Raw genomic sequence first — 14,948 nt, 5'->3', positions numbered from 1 at the left:
CTGTCTGCACCCAACCAGAGCGACGGGAGGAGCACATTTCAGAAAACGTGCTCAGCTCGTCGAGAAAATGCGATTTAAGCAATAAAATTAAAAATGCACCTAAAACCTAAACCAAACGTTGCAGGTGCTTATTTCTTCGTGCGCAGTGCTCAACGCGGCACTCCCTAGCTGCCAGGAGCACTTTTTACTGTGCGCACCCAACCAGAGTGACGGGAGGAGCACATTTCAGAAAACGTGCTCAGCTCGTCGAGAAAATGCGATTTAAGCAATAAAATTAAAAATGCACCTAAAACCTAAACCAAACGTTGCAGGTGCTTATTTCTTCGTGCGCAGTGCTCAACGCGGCACTCCCTAGCTGCCAGGAGCACTTTTTACTGTGCGCACCCAACCAGAGTGACGGGAGGAGCACATTTCAGAAAACGTGCTCAGCTCGTCGAGAAAATGCGATTTAAGCAATAAAATTAAAAATGCACCTAAAACCTAAACCAAACGTTGCATGTGCTTATTTCTTCATGCGCAGTGGTCAACGCGGCACTCTCTAGCTGCCAAGAGCACTTTTTACTGTGCGCACCCAACCAGAGCGACGGGAGGAGCACATTTCAGAAAACGTGCTCAGCTCGTCGAGAAAATGCGATTTAAGCAATAAATTTAAAAATGCACCTAAAACCTAAACCAAACGTTGCAGGTGCTTATTTCTTCATGTGCAGTGGTCAACGCGGCACTCTCTAGCTGCCAGGAGCACTTTTTACTATGCGCGCACAACCAGAGCGACGGGAGGAGCACATTTCAGAAAACGTGCTCAGCTCGTCGAGAAAATGCGATTTAAGCAATAAAATGTAAAATGCACCTAAAACCTAAACCAAACGTTGCAGGTGCTTATTTCTTTGTGCGCAGTGGTCAACGCGGCACTTTTTAGCTGCCAAGAGCACTTTTTACTATGCGCACCCAACCAGAGTGACGGGAGGAGCACATTTCAGAAAACGTGCTCAGCTCGTCGAGAAAATGCGATTTAAGCAATAAAATTAAAAATGCACCTAAAACCTAAACCCAACGTTGCAGGTGGTTATTTCTTCATGCGCAGTGGTCAACGCGGCACTCTCTAGCTGCCAAGAGCACTTTTTACTGTGCGCACCCAACCAGAGTGACGGGAGGAGCACATTTCAGAAAACGTGCTCAGCTCGTCGAGAAAATGCGATTTAAGCAATAAAATTAAAAATGCACCCAAAACCTAAACCAAACGTTGCAGGTGCTTATTTCTTCATGTGCAGTGGTCAACGCGGCACTCCCTAGCTGCCAAGAGCACTTTTTACTATGCGCACCCAACCAGAGCGACGGGAGGAGCACATTTCAGAAAACGTGCTCAGCTCGTCGAGAGAATGCGATTTAAGCAATAATATAAAAAATGCACCTAAAACCTAAACCAAACGTTGCAGGTGCTTATTTCTTCATGCGCAGTGGTCAACGCGGCACTCCCGAGCTGCCAAGAGCACTTTTTACTGTGCGCACCCAACCAGAGCGACGGGAGGAGCACATTTCAGAAAACGTGCTCAGCTCGTCGAGAGAATGCGATTTAAGCAATAAAATTAAAAATGCACCTAAAACCTAAACCAAACGTTGCAGGTGCTTATTTCTTCGTGCGCAGTGGTCAACGCGGCACTCTCTAGCTGCCAGGAGCACTTTTTACTGTGTGCACCCAACCAGAGTGACGGGAGGAGCACATTTCAGAAAACGTGCTCAGCTCGTCGAGAAAATGCGATTTAAGCAATAAAATTAAAAATGCACCTAAAACCTAAACCAAACGTTGCAGGTGCTTATTTCTTCATGCGCAGTGGTCAACGCGGCACTCTCTAGCTGCCAAGAGCACTTTTTACTGTGCGCACCCAACCAGAGTGACGGGAGGAGCACATTTCAGAAAACGTGCTCAGCTCGTCGAGAAAATGCGATTTAAGCAATAAGATTAAAAATGCACCTAAAACCTAAACCGAACGTTGCAGGTGCTTATTTCTTCATGCGCAGTGGTCAACGCGGCACTCTCTAGCTGCCAGGAGCACTTTTTACTACGCGCACCCAACCAGAGCGACGGGAGGAGCACATTTCAGAAAACGTGCTCAGCTCGTCGAGAGAATGCGATTTAAGCAATAAAATAAAAAATGCACCTAAAACCTAAACCAAACGTTGCAGGTGCTTATTTCTTCGTGCGCAGTTGTCAACGCGGCACTCCCTAGCTGCCAGGAGCTCTTTTTACTGTGCGCACCCAACCAGAGCGACGGGAGGAGCACATTTCAGAAAACGTGCTCAGCTCGTCGAGAAAATGCGATTTAAGCAATAAAATTAAAAATGCACCTAAAACCTAAACCAAACGTTGCAGGTGCTTATTTCTTCATGCGCAGTGGTCAACGCGGCACTCCCGAGCTGCCAAGAGCACTTTTTACTGTGCGCACCCAACCAGAGCGACGGGAGGAGCACATTTCAGAAAACGTGCTCAGCTCGTCGAGAGAATGCGATTTAAGCAATAAAATTAAAAATGCACCTAAAACCTAAACCAAACGTTGCAGGTGCTTATTTCTTCGTGCGCAGTGGTCAACGCGGAACTCCCTAGCTACCAGGAGCTCTTTTTACTGTGCGCACCCAAGCAGAGCGACGGGAGGAGCACATTTCAGAAAACGTGCTCAGCTCGTCGAGAAAATGCGATTTAAGCAATAAAATTAAAAATGCAGCTAAAACCTAAACCAAACGTTGCAGGTGCTTATTTCTTCGTGCGTAGTGCTCAACGCGGCACTCCCTAGCTGCCAGGAGCACTTTTTACTGTGCGCACCCAACCAGAGTGACGGGAGGAGCACATTTCAGAAAACGTGCTCAGCTCGTCGAGAAAATGCGATTTAAGCAATAAAATTAAAAATGCACCTAAAACCTAAACCAAACGTTGCAGGTGCTTATTTCTTCATGCGCAGTGGTCAACGCGGCACTCTCTAGCTGCCAAGAGCACTTTTTACTGTGCGCACCCAACCAGAGTGACGGGAGGAGCACATTTCAGAAAACGTGCTCAGCTCGTCGAGAAAATGCGATTTAAGCAATAAAATTAAAAATGCACCCAAAACCTAAACCAAACGTTGCAGGTGCTTATTTCTTCATGTGCAGTGGTCAACGCGGCACTCCCTAGCTGCCAAGAGCACTTTTTACTATGCGCACCCAACCAGAGCGACGGGAGGAGCACATTTCAGAAAACGTGCTCAGCTCGTCGAGAGAATGCGATTTAAGCAATAATATAAAAAATGCACCTAAAACCTAAACCAAACGTTGCAGGTGCTTATTTCTTCATGCGCAGTGGTCAACGCGGCACTCCCGAGCTGCCAAGAGCACTTTTTACTGTGCGCACCCAACCAGAGCAACGGGAGGAGCACATTTCAGAAAACGTGCTCAGCTCGTCGAGAGAATGCGATTTAAGCAATAAAATTAAAAATGCACCTAAAACCTAAACCAAACGTTGCAGGTGCTTATTTCTTCGTGCGCAGTGGTCAACGCGGCACTCTCTAGCTGCCAGGAGCACTTTTTACTGTGTGCACCCAACCAGAGTGACGGGAGGAGCACATTTCAGAAAACGTGCTCAGCTCGGCGAGAAAATGCGATTTAAGCAATAAAATTAAAAATGCACCTAAAACCTAAACCAAACGTTGCAGGTGCTTATTTCTTCATGCGCAGTGGTCAACGCGGCACTCTCTAGCTGCCAAGAGCACTTTTTACTGTGCGCACCCAACCAGAGTGACGGGAGGAGCACATTTCAGAAAACGTGCTCAGCTCGTCGAGAAAATGCGATTTAAGCAATAAGATTAAAAATGCACCTAAAACCTAAACCGAACGTTGCAGGTGCTTATTTCTTCATGCGCAGTGGTCAACGCGGCACTCTCTAGCTGCCAGGAGCACTTTTTACTACGCGCACCCAACCAGAGCGACGGGAGGAGCACATTTCAGAAAACGTGCTCAGCTCGTCGAGAGAATGCGATTTAAGCAATAAAATAAAAAATGCACCTAAAACCTAAACCAAACGTTGCAGGTGCTTATTTCTTCGTGCGCAGTTGTCAACGCGGCACTCCCTAGCTGCCAGGAGCTCTTTTTACTGTGCGCACCCAACCAGAGCGACGGGAGGAGCACATTTCAGAAAACGTGCTCAGCTCGTCGAGAAAATGCGATTTAAGCAATAAAATTAAAAATGCACCTAAAACCTAAACCAAACGTTGCAGGTGCTTATTTCTTCATGCGCAGTGGTCAACGCGGCACTCCCGAGCTGCCAAGAGCACTTTTTACTGTGCGCACCCAACCAGAGCGACGGGAGGAGCACATTTCAGAAAACGTGCTCAGCTCGTCGAGAGAATGCGATTTAAGCAATAAAATTAAAAATGCACCTAAAACCTAAACCAAACGTTGCAGGTGCTTATTTCTTCGTGCGCAGTGGTCAACGCGGAACTCCCTAGCTACCAGGAGCTCTTTTTACTGTGCGCACCCAAGCAGAGCGACGGGAGGAGCACATTTCAGAAAACGTGCTCAGCTCGTCGAGAAAATGCGATTTAAGCAATAAAATTAAAAATGCAGCTAAAACCTAAACCAAACGTTGCAGGTGCTTATTTCTTCGTGCACAGTGGTCAACGCGGCACTCCCTAGCTGCCAGGAGCTCTTTTTACTGTCTGCACCCAACCAGAGCGACGGGAGGAGCACATTTCAGAAAACGTGCTCAGCTCGTCGAGAAAATGCGATTTAAGCAATAAAATTAAAAATGCACCTAAAACCTAAACCAAACGTTGCAGGTGCTTATTTCTTCGTGCGCAGTGCTCAACGCGGCACTCCCTAGCTGCCAGGAGCACTTTTTACTGTGCGCACCCAACCAGAGTGACGGGAGGAGCACATTTCAGAAAACGTGCTCAGCTCGTCGAGAAAATGCGATTTAAGCAATAAAATTAAAAATGCACCTAAAACCTAAACCAAACGTTGCAGGTGCTTATTTCTTCGTGCGCAGTGCTCAACGCGGCACTCCCTAGCTGCCAGGAGCACTTTTTACTGTGCGCACCCAACCAGAGTGACGGGAGGAGCACATTTCAGAAAACGTGCTCAGCTCGTCGAGAAAATGCGATTTAAGCAATAAAATTAAAAATGCACCTAAAACCTAAACCAAACGTTGCAGGTGCTTATTTCTTCATGCGCAGTGGTCAACGCGGCACTCTCTAGCTGCCAAGAGCACTTTTTACTGTGCGCACCCAACCAGAGCGACGGGAGGAGCACATTTCAGAAAACGTGCTCAGCTCGTCGAGAAAATGCGATTTAAGCAATAAAATTAAAAATGACCCTAAAACCTAAACCAAACGTTGCAGGTGCTTATTTCTTCATGTGCAGTGGTCAACGCGGCACTCTCTAGCTGCCAGGAGCACTTTTTACTATGCGCGCACAACCAGAGCGACGGGAGGAGCACATTTCAGAAAACGTGCTCAGCTCGTCGAGAAAATGCGATTTAAGCAATAAAATGTAAAATGCACCTAAAACCTAAACCAAACGTTGCAGGTGCTTATTTCTTTGTGCGCAGTGGTCAACGCGGCACTTTTTAGCTGCCAAGAGCACTTTTTACTATGCGCACCCAACCAGAGTGACGGGAGGAGCACATTTCAGAAAACGTGCTCAGCTCGTCGAGAAAATGCGATTTAAGCAATAAAATTAAAAATGCACCTAAAACCTAAACCAAACGTTGCAGGTGGTTATTTCTTCATGCGCAGTGGTCAACGCGGCACTCTCTAGCTGCCAAGAGCACTTTTTACTGTGCGCACCCAACCAGAGTGACGGGAGGAGCACATTTCAGAAAACGTGCTCAGCTCGTGGAGAAAATGCGATTTAAGCAATAAAATTAAAAATGCACCCAAAACCTAAACCAAACGTTGCAGGTGCTTATTTCTTCATGTGCAGTGGTCAACGCGGCACTCCCTAGCTGCCAAGAGCACTTTTTACTATGCGCACCCAACCAGAGCGACGGGAGGAGCACATTTCAGAAAACGTGCTCAGCTCGTCGAGAGAATGCGATTTAAGCAATAATATAAAAAATGCACCTAAAACCTAAACCAAACGTTGCAGGTGCTTATTTCTTCATGCGCAGTGGTCAACGCGGCACTCCCGAGCTGCCAAGAGCACTTTTTACTGTGCGCACCCAACCAGAGCGACGGGAGGAGCACATTTCAGAAAACGTGCTCAGCTCGTCGAGAGAATGCGATTTAAGCAATAAAATTAAAAATGCACCTAAAACCTAAACCAAACGTTGCAGGTGCTTATTTCTTCGTGCGCAGTGGTCAACGCGGCACTCTCTAGCTGCCAGGAGCACTTTTTACTGTGTGCACCCAACCAGAGTGACGGGAGGAGCACATTTCAGAAAACGTGCTCAGCTCGTCGAGAAAATGCGATTTAAGCAATAAAATTAAAAATGCACCTAAAACCTAAACCAAACGTTGCAGGTGCTTATTTCTTCATGCGCAGTGGTCAACGCGGCACTCTCTAGCTGCCAAGAGCACTTTTTACTGTGCGCACCCAACCAGAGTGACGGGAGGAGCACATTTCAGAAAACGTGCTCAGCTCGTCGAGAAAATGCGATTTAAGCAATAAGATTAAAAATGCACCTAAAACCTAAACCGAACGTTGCAGGTGCTTATTTCTTCATGCGCAGTGGTCAACGCGGCACTCTCTAGCTGCCAGGAGCACTTTTTACTACGCGCACCCAACCAGAGCGACGGGAGGAGCACATTTCAGAAAACGTGCTCAGCTCGTCGAGAGAATGCGATTTAAGCAATAAAATAAAAAATGCACCTAAAACCTAAACCAAACGTTGCAGGTGCTTATTTCTTCGTGCGCAGTGGTCAACGCGGAACTCCCTATCTGCCAGGAGCTCTTTTTACTGTGCGCACCCAACCAGAGCGACGGGAGGAGCACATTTCAGAAAACGTGCTCAGCTCGTCGAGACAATGCGATTTAAGCAATAAAATTAAAAATGCACCTAAAACCTAAACCAAACGTTGCAGGTGCTTATTTCTTCGTGCGCAGTGCTCAACGCGGCACTCCCTAGCTGCCAGGAGCTCTTTTTACTGTGCGCACCCAACCAGAGCGACGGGAGGAGCACATTTCAGAAAACGTGCTCAGCTCGTCGAGAGAATGCGATTTAAGCAATAAAATAAAAAATGCACCTAAAACCTAAACCAAACGTTGCAGGTGCTTATTTCTTCGTGCGCAGTTGTCAACGCGGCACTCCCTAGCTGCCAGGAGCTCTTTTTACTGTGCGCACCCAACCAGAGCGACGGGAGGAGCACATTTCAGAAAACGTGCTCAGCTCGTCGAGAAAATGCGATTTAAGCAATAAAATTAAAAATGCACCTAAAACCTAAACCAAACGTTGCAGGTGCTTATTTCTTCATGCGCAGTGGTCAACGCGGCACTCCCGAGCTGCCAAGAGCACTTTTTACTGTGCGCACCCAACCAGAGCGACGGGAGGAGCACATTTCAGAAAACGTGCTCAGCTCGTCGAGAGAATGCGATTTAAGCAATAAAATTAAAAATGCACCTAAAACCTAAACCAAACGTTGCAGGTGCTTATTTCTTCGTGCGCAGTGGTCAACGCGGAACTCCCTAGCTACCAGGAGCTCTTTTTACTGTGCGCACCCAAGCAGAGCGACGGGAGGAGCACATTTCAGAAAACGTGCTCAGCTCGTCGAGAAAATGCGATTTAAGCAATAAAATTAAAAATGACCCTAAAACCTTAACCAAACGTTGCAGGTGGTTATTTCTGCATGTGCAGAAGTCAACACGGCACTCTCTAGCTGCCAAGAGCACTTTTTACTATGCGCACCCAACCAGAGTGACGGGAGGAGCACATTTCAGAAAACGTGCTCAGCTCGTCAAAAAAATGCAATTTAAGCAATAAAATAAAAAATGCACCTAAAACCTAAACCAAACGTTGCAGGTGCTTATTTCTTCATGCGCAGTGGTCAACGCGGCACTCTCTAGCTGCCAAGAGCACTTTTTACTATGCGCACCCAACCAGAGTGACGGGAGGAGCACATTTCAGAAAACGTGCTCAGCTCGTCGAGAAAATGCGATTTAAGCAATAAAATTAAAAATGCACCTAAAACCTAAACCAAACGTTGCAGGTGGTTATTTCTTCAAGCGCAGTGGTCAACGCGGCACTCTGTAAATGCCAAGAGCACTTTTTACTACGCGCACCCAACCAGAGCGACGGGAGGAGCACATTTAAGAAAACGTGCTCAGCTCGTCGAGAGAATGCGATTTAAGCAATAAAATAAAAAATGCACCTAAAACCTAAACCAAACGTTGCAGGTGCTTATTTCTTCATGCGCAGTGGTCAACGCGGCACTCTCTAGCTGCCAAGAGCACTTTTTACTATGCGCACCCAACCAGAGTGACGGGAGGAGCACATTTCAGAAAACGTGCTCAGCTCGTCGAGAAAATGCGATTTAAGCAATAAAATTAAAAATGCACCTAAAACCTAAACCAAACGTTGCAGGTGGTTATTTCTTCATGCGCAGTGGTCAACGCGGCACTCTCTAGCTGCCAAGAGCACTTTTTACTATGCGCACCCAACCAGAGTGACGGGAGGAGCACATTTCAGAAAACGTGCTCAGCTCGTCGAGAAAATGCGATTTAAGCAATAAAATTAAAAATGCACCTAAAACCTAAACCAAACGTTGCAGGTGGTTATTTCTTCATGTGCAGTGGTCAACGCGGCACTCTCTAGCTGCCAAGAGCACTTTTTACTATGCGCACCCAACCAGAGTGACGGGAGGAGCACATTTCAGAAAACGTGCTCAGCTCGTCGAGAAAATGCGATTTAAGCAATAAAATTAAAAATGCACCTAAAACCTGAACCAAACGTTGCAGGTGGTTATTTCTGCATGTGCAGTGGTCAACGCGGCACTCCCTAGCTGCCAGGAGCTCTTTTTACTGTGCACACCCAACCAGAGCGACAGGAGGAGCACATTTCAGAAAAAGTGCTCAGCTCGTCGAGAAAATGCGATTTAAGCAATAAGATTAAAAATGCACCTAAAACCTAAACCAAACGTTGCAGGTGCTTATTTCTTCATGCACAGTTGTCAACGCGGCACTCCCTAGCTGCCAGGAGCACTTTTTACTGTGCGCACCCAACCAGAGTGACGGGAGGAGCACATTTCAGAAAACGTGCTCAGCTCGTCGAGAAAATGCGATTTAAGCAATAAAATTAAAAATGCACCTAAAACCTAAACCAAACGTTGCAGGTGCTTATTTCTTCATGGTCAGTGGTCAACGCAGCACTCCCTAGCTGCCAGGAGCACTTTTTACTGTGCGCACCCAACCAGAGTGACGGAAGGAGCACATTTCAGAAAACGTACTCAGCTCGTCGAGAAAATGCGATTTAAGCAATAAAATTTAAAATGCACCTAAAACCTAAACCAAACGTTGCAGGTGCTTATTTCTTCATGTGCAGTGGTCAACGCGGCACTCTCTAGCTGCCAGGAGCACTTTTTACTATGCGCGCACAACCAGAGCGACGGGAGGAGCACATTTCAGAAAACGTGCTCAGCTCGTCGAGAAAATGCAATTTAAGCAATAAGATTAAAAATGTACCTAAAACCTAAACCAAACGTTGCAGGTGCTTATTTCTTCAAGCGCAGTGGTCAACGCGGCACTCTCTAGCTGCCAAGAGCACTTTTTACTATGCGCACCCAACCAGAGTGACGGGACGAGCACATTTCAGAAAACGTTCTCAGCTCGTCGAGAAAATGCGATTTAAGCAATAAAATTAAAAATTATTATTATTACTTATTTATTACTTATTTATTTAATTATGTCTTTGAGGATCCTCAATGCAGGTTTAAATTGACCTTTCAACAAATTATTAGCCTGTATTATTGCCGTGGATCACTGCTAGAACTGCTATTTAGTCAATTTATCCTACCAGTCACACTCCCAACCACACAAACTCAAGCGCTTTTTATTTTTCTCATGGCTCGGACAAACCAAAGCCGTATCTCATAGCTCGGACAAACCAAAGCCGTATCTCATAGCTCGGACAAACCAAAGCCGTATCTCATAGCTCGGACAAACCAAAGTCGTATCTCATGGCTCGGATAAACCAAAGCCGTATCTCTCGTGTACCTGTGTTTTGTTTTTTTTTGTTTTTTTTACGCGTTTCACAACAACACAATCACACAACTTCAGGCCTTTAACTTACTTGTCCCCTGGTTCGTTGCACTGCCGGGTCCCGTCAATCCACCTCTGTCAGACGAAGGCAGACCTAAGATGCTGGCCCAGCGAAGAATTTCCTTCCCAGGTCTTTCTTTACCAGGTCCGGCTAGTGGACACTGGCCCGTCGACGGTGTACAGCGCGTCGTCCTCCGTCAGCCAGATGATGGGTATGAGAGGTCCCGGGTTTCGGCAACAAAATGTTAGAGATTTGCTCACTCCAATTTATTTCGCAAGAACCACACGAGAGACAAGCAAGTTCTTTTAGACACCTGCAGGTGGAGAGTTCACACGTTGAAGGAGTGTGTGTGTGTGCGTGCGTGCGTGCGTGCGTGCGTGCGTGCGTGCGTGCGTGCGTGCGTGCGTGCGTGCGTGCGTGCGTGCGTGTGTGTGTGTGTAATAAGGTGGAAGTGGAGAATTTTTGAACGGGGAGGTGACCGAGTTGGGAGACCGCGCTTGCTCCAAGGTGCGTGCCTGTGGGACGGGGGTGCTGGGTGCGTGCGGGAGGGGCGGGCGGAATGATAGCGTGGGTCTGGCCATGGTCAACATTGATGAGCCGGGCCCCCCCCGCGTTCGTTCACATTGCTAGCCCCGGGGATGCGCACTGAGGAGTGGAGAGAGGCGAGGCTAGGTCCCCCGAAATGGGTTGAAATCGTGTGAAACTAACACAAATGGTGGATGACCAAATGCTGCTGGGCAAATAATGCATGAACCACATTGAATGGGTATTTTTGAAACTCCAAAAGTACTGAGGGTTAACAGTTTGCCAATAAGTGGGAGAGGGGCATGCTTGCACTAACCGTTCCAATACTGATATATGGGTATTTGCGTGTGTCTTAAGTAGAAAGTTAAGCCATGACACCAATAATTTACGGCAGGAAGCCACAAAGGCGGCCTGGGACTGGGACCTTTATGGCATGAGATAGAGGAAGGAAGTGAAGAAAGGGGGGTCACTCGTAATAAATGAGGGACCCTGTCGGGAGCGGTCAGCACCCTGCTAGGCCATCTGGCAACTGATATGGAGATCAGACATTACATTTGTAGAAGAGTTCCAATACTCAAATAGACACAGAGACAGACGTGTTAAAGAAATGAATCCAGTTAGTAATTAAGACAAAATAAGTGAGAAGGAAGGAGTATTTGTTGATTGGGATTGAATTAGGGGTTACAATAGGTCAATAATTTGTGGTCAACAATGCATTACACAGAAAAAAAGCGGAGGAGAGTTCAATGAGGAGATATTGGGAGTGGTCGGTTGGTCCTTTTTTAATACCCTTTAATTGGTTTCCTGGTGTAGATAGGGTAGCAACACGAGAGATTTAGAGGTTCAACAGAAAGACATTTAAAAGAAAATAACATTTTTGATTTGGACAATTGCAGGCTAACAGGAGCATGAGGAAGAGCAGCTGAGAAGCAGGATCGAATGGGATCGGGGGAGATTGGAAATTCACAACACCATATTCTAAGTCACAATTTTGAGCAAGCATGACACACGTTTGAGAGGTGGAAACGAAGATCAGGGATGGATTTGGAACGCAAACGCTTGATGAGTTAATTTTGAATACTGATACTGAAGACACAACCTACATCTCATTAAATTACATTACGTCTTTACACAAGAGTTGGAAGCTGTATCCAAAATTGAAGGCTTGAAGTGGGAAAGTCAGACGGATGAGGGATCTAAGTGAGGTGTGGAAGGAGGGGAGCTTGGAGTAAGTCCCCTGGGGGGATGTGGTACGCACATCGAGCAAGGAGTGGTCTCAGCGGTTCCAACTCAAATAATTAGAAGAAGGAAGGGATTAGAATCGAAAATAAGACAACAACAGACAAAATGTCTCTTAAAAACAGGATGAGTTTGCAGGACTTACAATATAAAAACGAGATGGCTGTTACTAGGAGAAGTTGAAGTTTGATAAACGTTATTAGCGAATTGATGGCAGCAGCTATATTTGGAGATACTCTTACAAGTTTGACGTCCCAGTCTGTCACTCTCAGTGCCAGGATCCCTGAAACTCGATCCCGAGACTCCACCTGCAACCGTGGACGACTAGAAAACGGTGCCTGGCTTTGAGGCACCTTTGACCTTTGGCAAGAACAAAGAAAGACTGTTTTTGTGCTTGGAGGGGGCTCGCGACTCTCTGGAGGAAGGACGACATCCTCGGAGACGAGAAAAGACATTGAGAAGTGGAGGAACTCACAATGCTGAAAATGGACTCATTAAAAAAATAAATAAAAATGGACTCATTCGAGAGTGATGGCTGGGTTGGCTCTGAAGCAACAACAAAAGAACACCAACTTGAGAGGGTGAGGTGCTGCAAAAGACACAGGAGACATGAAGTGTCCGACAACCAAATCGCACTCCTTGCTGAGGCGTTACCAAACTTGGTGGAGCTTGGGTCAAAGTGGATGGGAGCTTCCTTGTGCACTGAGTTTGACATAACTGAGGAGATTTGATAAAAAATTGAATAATGTGTAGAGCTACAGAGAAAAGCATCATAGTCAGAGACTGAACAGATTTGGATAAAACAAATAGGCTAAAACGGTAAGAAACTAGAGCGAGATCTGATATTTTGGCTCGTCCGGCTTAAGAAGTAGAAGTCGAGTTAGATAAATTTTAGAATAGGACATTTGGACTAACGTGAATTCAGTTAAGAGGAAGCTAGCCTCCCTTTGCAACTGGCTACTTTACTTCCTCTGTCAGAGGCCTCAGGTGGTGCGTGTTGGCGAAAAAATCTCCGCCAGCATCACGCTGAGCACGGGGGCCCCCCAGGGCTGCGTGCTCAGTCCATTGCTCTTCACCCTGCTGACAGATAACTGCACTGCGACCTACAGCGACAACCGCATAGTGAAGTTTGCTGACGACACGACTCTGGTGGGTCTGATCACGAAGGGCGACGAGACTCGGTACAGGTCGGAAGTTGACCTTCTGACCACGTGGTGCAGAGACAACAACCTCCTGCTGAACGTCAAAAAGACCAAGGAAATCGTTGTTGACTTCCAGAAGGGTCACACAAAACACCTGCCGCTGATCATCGACGGTGCTGTGGTGGAGAGGGTGAGCTGCACCAAGTTCCTGGGGGTGCACATCCGTGAGGACCTCTCCTGGGCCGCAAACACCTCGTCACTGGCAAAGAAAGCTCAGCGCCGGCTGTACTTCCTGCGGAAGCTCAGGCGTGCATGTGCTCCTCAGGCAGTCCTGTCTACATTCTACCGTGGCACCATTGAGAGCGTCCTCACCAGTTGCATCGCTGTCTGGGGTGGTAACTGCACTGAACAGAACTTGAAGGCCCTGCAGCGCATAGTGAATACGGCTGGTAAGATTATTGGTGCTTCGCTCCCCTCCCTGAAGGACATTTACACTTCCCATCTCGCCCACAAGGCAACCTCGATTCCGAGAGATGTGAGTCACCCGGCTCACTCTTTGTTTGACCTTCTGCCCTCTGGGAGGAGGTACAGGAGCCTGCGCTCCCGCACCACCAGAATCGCCAACAGCTTCTTTCTCCAGGCTGTTAGGACCCTGAACTCGCTACCCCCTTCTGCGTAGCATGCGGCACTGTTGCGCTATTTTCTGGAATGTCTGCTGTACGCGCACTTGCTCCTTTTTTTGCTCCTCTTATTTATTTATTTGTTGTGTTATTTATTCATTATTTATTCAGCACGCTGTTGTTATACTTGTTTACTTGTTTGTCTGTTGTGGGCCATGTCTTGTCACCGTGGGATAGGGGGGAACGGAATTTCGGTTTCTTTGTGTGTCTTTGGCATGTGGAGAAATTGACAATAAAGCTGACTTTGACTTTGACTAGGTCGCTCAATGTACCTACTCAATGCGATAGAAGTTTGTTGCACCATAGTGGAGGTTGGGTGGTCAGAAAGTTGGATACGTTCAATTTCTGACTTTCACACAGTCATGCACAGGAGTCGCACAAGGCGACAATTAACAAGATAATGACTGCAATAGGGCTCAATTACGACTGCACCGACATGGCAAAGTAGAAGCAAGAGAGCTGAGTAAGGGATTATACTATGCTAAACAGTCCGCTATGGAGTTACCAATAGGAGAATCTATTAAAAGAAGTAGAGGTGGATGTGAAGATAACAGGAGGATGTAGATTTTCGGAGGTTTGATAAGGGCAGACTCCATTGTCAAAGATAGGATTAGAGCGAGTGGGAATGGGGACATTTTGGCATTTTAACAGGGATTGACAGCAAGGGAGATTGAGGATAGAAGATCTGGACGCCAATGACGTAAATTACATTAAAAACTGCTCATTCGAGGGAGAAGGCTTGGTGCTCCCTGTGTGGAGCTGCAGCTTTGCAGAGGGGGGCAGACCGCGCGAGTGAGTGGATGAAAGGAGTGGTAATAGGCGATGATGTAAGGAAGCAGGGAGAGGTGCTGGATGGTGTGACAGGCAGGATTTTTAGGAAAAAGAAAAAAAAAGAAAAAAGGGGGGAGTGAGACTCGCCAAGTGGGGCAATAAAGAGAAGCAGACTGAGAAACATATTTGAGCTAGACAAAATTCATGGTATTTGGGAAAAAGAGTACTAATGAGTTACAGCTATCGGTTAATGGCTCCGTCATTGAAAGAGTCAAGGAATATATGTTGGGAGGTTACTGTAGATTACCTCTTGGGGTGGAAACTTTATTTTGCACACCTCCATAACAAACTAGCAAAAAGCATATCTGTACTAAAAAG

Source organism: Syngnathus floridae, chromosome 1 (assembly GCF_059516105.1).
Source record: "Syngnathus floridae isolate MCC-2025c chromosome 1, RoL_Sflo_1.0, whole genome shotgun sequence".
NCBI classification, from domain to species: Eukaryota; Metazoa; Chordata; class Actinopteri; order Syngnathiformes; family Syngnathidae; genus Syngnathus; species Syngnathus floridae.
Note: the sequence above shows the minus strand (reverse complement) of the source record.